The sequence below is a fragment of the Carassius carassius genome, unplaced genomic scaffold (assembly GCF_963082965.1).
Source record: "Carassius carassius unplaced genomic scaffold, fCarCar2.1 SCAFFOLD_60, whole genome shotgun sequence".
Taxonomy (NCBI): domain Eukaryota; kingdom Metazoa; phylum Chordata; class Actinopteri; order Cypriniformes; family Cyprinidae; genus Carassius; species Carassius carassius.
Genome location: NW_026775084.1, coordinates 1,252,501 through 1,257,500, shown reverse-complemented (window position 1 = coordinate 1,257,500; position 5,000 = coordinate 1,252,501). Strand labels below are relative to the sequence as shown.

The 5,000-nt window shown below is 38.0% G+C and overlaps 8 non-coding genes across 8 annotated transcripts; all 8 read right to left on the bottom strand.

The window, feature by feature from the left end:
- Positions 1–509: 509 nt before the first annotated feature.
- On the bottom strand, positions 510–628 carry LOC132135598 (5S ribosomal RNA). The gene has a single exon (XR_009430534.1). It is a non-coding gene; the product is annotated as a 5S ribosomal RNA (ribosomal RNA).
- Positions 629–1,126: 498 nt separating this feature from the next.
- Positions 1,127–1,245, bottom strand: LOC132135222 (5S ribosomal RNA). Its single transcript, XR_009430177.1, has one exon. It is a non-coding gene; the product is annotated as a 5S ribosomal RNA (ribosomal RNA).
- A 493-nt stretch (positions 1,246–1,738) lies between these two features.
- Positions 1,739–1,857, bottom strand: LOC132135221 (5S ribosomal RNA). Its single transcript, XR_009430176.1, has one exon. It is a non-coding gene; the product is annotated as a 5S ribosomal RNA (ribosomal RNA).
- A 604-nt stretch (positions 1,858–2,461) lies between these two features.
- Positions 2,462–2,580, bottom strand: LOC132135220 (5S ribosomal RNA). Its single transcript, XR_009430175.1, has one exon. It is a non-coding gene; the product is annotated as a 5S ribosomal RNA (ribosomal RNA).
- Positions 2,581–2,664: 84 nt separating this feature from the next.
- LOC132135971 (5S ribosomal RNA) lies at positions 2,665–2,783 on the bottom strand. The gene has a single exon (XR_009430882.1). It is a non-coding gene; the product is annotated as a 5S ribosomal RNA (ribosomal RNA).
- A 382-nt stretch (positions 2,784–3,165) lies between these two features.
- On the bottom strand, positions 3,166–3,284 carry LOC132135219 (5S ribosomal RNA). The gene has a single exon (XR_009430174.1). It is a non-coding gene; the product is annotated as a 5S ribosomal RNA (ribosomal RNA).
- Positions 3,285–3,777: 493 nt separating this feature from the next.
- LOC132135768 (5S ribosomal RNA) lies at positions 3,778–3,896 on the bottom strand. The gene has a single exon (XR_009430693.1). It is a non-coding gene; the product is annotated as a 5S ribosomal RNA (ribosomal RNA).
- An 811-nt stretch (positions 3,897–4,707) lies between these two features.
- Positions 4,708–4,826, bottom strand: LOC132135597 (5S ribosomal RNA). Its single transcript, XR_009430533.1, has one exon. It is a non-coding gene; the product is annotated as a 5S ribosomal RNA (ribosomal RNA).
- Positions 4,827–5,000: the final 174 nt, after the last annotated feature.

Below are 5,000 nucleotides of genomic sequence, written 5' to 3'. Positions count from 1 at the left end.
GCCCAAACCTGTTTCGGTTTTCTAAGACTGGGCATTGACTCTTTTTTTCTTTTTTTTTTTTTGCTAGATTATTAGACAATTAGTGAAAAGTTCCAAAACTACTAAACAGGCCCAGACCTGTTTCGGTTTTCTAAGACTGGACATTGACTCTTTTTTTTTTTTTTTTTTTGCAAGATTATTAGACAATTAGTGAAAATTTTCAAAAGTACTAACCAGGCCCAAACCTGTTTCGGTTTTCTAAGACTGGGCATTGACTCTTTTTTTTTTTTTTTTTTTGCTAGGTTATTAGACAATTAGTGAAAAGTTCCAAAACTACTAAACAGGCTCAAACCTGTTTCGGTTTTCTAAGACTGGGCATTGACTCTTTTTTTTATTTTTTTTTTATTTATGCAAAACTCTTAGATAATTACTGAAATATTCCAAAAGTACTAGGCTGCAAAGAGAGGGCTATTTAAAGATCAGCCACTATAACCGCCAGTGCATTATATAAGTAGAGAAGGAAACCTAAAAGCTTACAGCACCTGGTATTCCCAGGCGGTCTCCCATCTAAGTACTAACCAGGCCCAAACCTGCTTAGCTTCCGAGATCAGACGAGATCAGGCATAGCCAGGCTGGTATGGCCGTAAGCGAAGGAGGCTGCAAAGAGAGGGCTATTTAAAGATCAGCCACTATAATCGGTATTTCCAAGCAGTCTCCCATCCAAGTACTAACTGGGCCCAAACCTGCTTAGATTCTGAGATTGGGCATTGACTCTTTATTTATTTAAATTTTTTTTTTGCAAATTTATTACATAATTACTGAAAATTTCCAAAAGTACTAACCAGGCCCAAACCTGTTTCGGTTTTCTAAGACTGGGCATTGACTCTTTTTTTTTTTTTTTTTTTTTTTTTTGCTAGATTATTAGACAATTAATGAAAAGTTCCAAAACTACTAAACAGGCCCAAACCTGTTTCGGTTTTCTAAGACTGGGCATTGACTCTTTTTTTTTTTTTTTTTTTTTACTTATGCAAAACTCTTAGATAATTACTGAAAAATTCCAAAAGTACTGGGCTGCAAAGAGAGGGCTATTTAAAGATCAGCCACTATAACCGCCAGTGCATTATATAAGTAGAGAAGGAAACCTAAAAGCTTACAGCACCTGGTATTCCCAGGCGGTCTCCCATCCAAGTACTAACCAGGCCCAAACCTGCTTAGCTTCCGAGATCAGACGAGATCGGGCATAGCCAGGCTGGTATGGCCGTAAGCGAAGGAGGCTGCAAAGAGAGGGCTATTTAAAGATCAGCCACTATAATCGGTATTTCCAAGCAGTCTCCCATCCAAGTACTAACTGGGCCCAAACCTGCTTAGATTCTGAGATTGGGCATTGACTCTTTATTTATTTAATTTTTTTTTTTGCAAATTTATTACATAATTACTGAAAATTTCCAAAAGTACTAACCAGGCCCAAACCTGTTTCGGTTTTCTAAGACTGGGCATTGACTCTTTTTTTTTTTTTTTTTTTTGCTAGATTATTAGACAATTAATGAAAAGTTCCAAAACTACTAAACAGGCCCAAACCTGTTTCGGTTTTCTAAGACTGGGCATTGACTCTTTTTTTGTTTTTTGTTTTTTTATTTATGCAAAACTCTTAGATAATTACTGAAAAATTCCAAAAGTACTAGGCTGCAAAGAGAGGGCTATTTAAAGATCAGCCACTATAACCGCCAGTGCATTATATAAGTAGAGAAGGAAACCTAAAAGCTTACAGCACCTGGTATTCCCAGGCGGTCTCCCATCCAAGTACTAACCAGGCCCAAACCTGCTTAGCTTCCGAGATCAGACGAGATCGGGCATAGCCAGGCTGGTATGGCCGTAAGCGAAGGAGGCTGCAAAGAGAGGGCTATTTAAAGATCAGCCACTATAATCGGTATTTCCAAGCAGTCTCCCATCCAAGTACTAACTGGGCCCAAACCTGCTTAGATTCTGAGATTGGGCATTGACTCTTTATTTATTTAATTTTTTTTTTTGCAAATTTATTACATAATTACTGAAAATTTCCAAAAGTACTAACCAGGCCCAAACCTGTTTCGGTTTTCTAAGACTGGGCATTGACTCTTTTTTTTTTTTTTTTTTTTTGCTAGATTATTAGACAATTAATGAAAAGTTCCAAAACTACTAAACAGGCCCAAACCTGTTTCGGTTTTCTAAGACTGGGCATTGACTCTTTTTTTTTTTTTTTTTTTTTTTGCTAGATTATTAGACAATTAGTGAAAAGTTCCAAAACTACTAAACAGGCCCAAACCTGTTTCGGTTTTCTAAGACTGGGCATTGACTCTTTTTTTTTTTTTTTTTTTTTACTTATGCAAAACTCTTAGATAATTACTGAAAAATTCCAAAAGTACTGGGCTGCAAAGAGAGGGCTATTTAAAGATCAGCCACTATAACCGCCAGTGCATTATATAAGTAGAGAAGGAAACCTAAAAGCTTACAGCACCTGGTATTCCCAGGCGGTCTCCCATCCAAGTACTAACCAGGCCCAAACCTGCTTAGCTTCCGAGATCAGACGAGATCGGGCATAGCCAGGCTGGTATGGCCGTAAGCGAAGGAGGCTGCAAAGAGAGGGCTATTTAAAGATCAGCCACTATAACTGCCAGTGCATTATATAAGTAGAGAAGGAAACCTAAAAGCTTACAGCACCTGGTATTCCCAGGCGGTCTCCCATCCAAGTACTAACCAGGCCCAAACCTGCTTAGCTTCCGAGATCAGACGAGATCGGGCATAGCCATGCTGGTATGGCCGTAAGTGAACGAGACTGCAAAGAGAGGGCTATTTAAAGATCAGCCACTATAATCGGTATTTCCAGGCAGTCTCCCATCCAAGTACTAACTGGGCCCAAACCTGCTTAGATTCTGAGATTGGGCATTGACTCTTTATTTATTTAAAAATTTTTTTGCAAATTTATTACATAATTACTGAAAATTTCCAAAAGTACTAACCTGGCCCAAACCTGTTTCGGTTTTCTAAGACTGGGCATTGACTCTTTTTTTTTTTTTTTTTTTTATTTATGCAAAACTCTTAGATAATTACTGAAATATTCCAAAAGTACTAGGCTGCAAAGAGAGGGCTATTTAAAGATCAGCCACTATAACTGCCAGTGCATTATATAAGTAGAGAAGGAAACCTAAAAGCTTACAGCACCTGGTATTCCCAGGCGGTCTCCCATCCAAGTACTAACCAGGCCCAAACCTGCTTAGCTTCCGAGATCAGACGAGATCGGGCATAGCCAGGCTGGTATGGCCGTAAGCGAAGGAGGCTGCAAAGAGAGGGCTATTTAAAGATCAGCCACTATAATCGGTATTTCCAAGCAGTCTCCCATCCAAGTACTAACTGGGCCCAAACCTGCTTAGATTCTGAGATTGGGCATTGACTCTTTATTTATTTAATTTTTTTTTTTGCAAATTTATTACATAATTACTGAAAATTTCCAAAAGTACTAACCAGGCCCAAACCTGTTTCGGTTTTCTAAGACTGGGCATTGACTCTTTTTTTTTTTTTTTTTTTTTGCTAGATTATTAGACAATTAATGAAAAGTTCCAAAACTACTAAGCAGGCCCAAACCTGTTTCGGTTTTCTAAGACTGGGCATTGACTCTTTTTTTTATTTTATTTTTTTATTTATGCAAAACTCTTAGATAATTACTGAAAAATTCCAAAAGTACTAGGCTGCAAAGAGAGGGCTATTTAAAGATCAGCCACTATAACCGCCAGTGCATTATATAAGTAGAGAAGGAAACCTAAAAGCTTACAGCACCTGGTATTCCCAGGCGGTCTCCCATCCAAGTACTAACCAGGCCCAAACCTGCTTAGCTTCCGAGATCAGACGAGATCGGGCATAGCCATGCTGGTATGGCCGTAAGCGAACGAGGCTGCAAAGAGAGGGCTATTTAAAGATCAGCCACTATAATCGGTATTTCCAGGTAGTCTCCCATCCAAGTACTAACTGGGCCCAAACCTGCTTAGATTCTGAGATTGGGCATTGACTCTTTATTTATTTAAAAAAAAATTTGCAAATTTATTACATAATTACTGAAAATTTCCAAAAGTACTAACCTGGCCCAAACCTGTTTCGGTTTTCTAAGACTGGGCATTGACTCTTTTTTTTTTTTTTTTTTTTGCAAGATTATTAGACAATTAGTGAAAATTTTCAAAAGTACTAACCAGGCCCAAACCTGTTTCGGTTTTCTAAGACTGGGCATTGACTCTTTTTTTCTTTTTTTTTTTTGCTAGATTATTAGACAATTAGTGAAAAGTTCCAAAACTACTAAACAGGCCCAGACCTGTTTCGGTTTTCTAAGACTGGGCATTGACTCTTTTTTTTTTTTTTTTTTTGCAAGATTATTAGACAATTAGTGAAAATTTTCAAAAGTACTAACCAGGCCCAAACCTGTTTCGGTTTTCTAAGACTGGGCATTGACTCTTTTTTTTTTTTTTTTTTTGCTAGGTTATTAGACAATTAGTGAAAAGTTCCAAAACTACTAAACAGGCCCAAACCTGTTTCGGTTTTCTAAGACTGGGCATTGACTCTTTTTTTTATTTTTTTTTTATTTATGCAAAACTCTTAGATAATTACTGAAATATTCCAAAAGTACTAGGCTGCAAAGAGAGGGCTATTTAAAGATCAGCCACTATAACCGCCAGTGCATTATATAAGTAGAGAAGGAAACCTAAAAGCTTACAGCACCTGGTATTCCCAGGCGGTCTCCCATCTAAGTACTAACCAGGCCCAAACCTGCTTAGCTTCCGAGATCAGACGAGATCAGGCATAGCCAGGCTGGTATGGCCGTAAGCGAAGGAGGCTGCAAAGAGAGGGCTATTTAAAGATCAGCCACTATAATCGGTATTTCCAAGCAGTCTCCCATCCAAGTACTAACTGGGCCCAAACCTGCTTAGATTCTGAGATTGGGCATTGACTCTTTATTTATTTAAATTTTTTTTTTGCAAATTTATTACATAATTACTGAA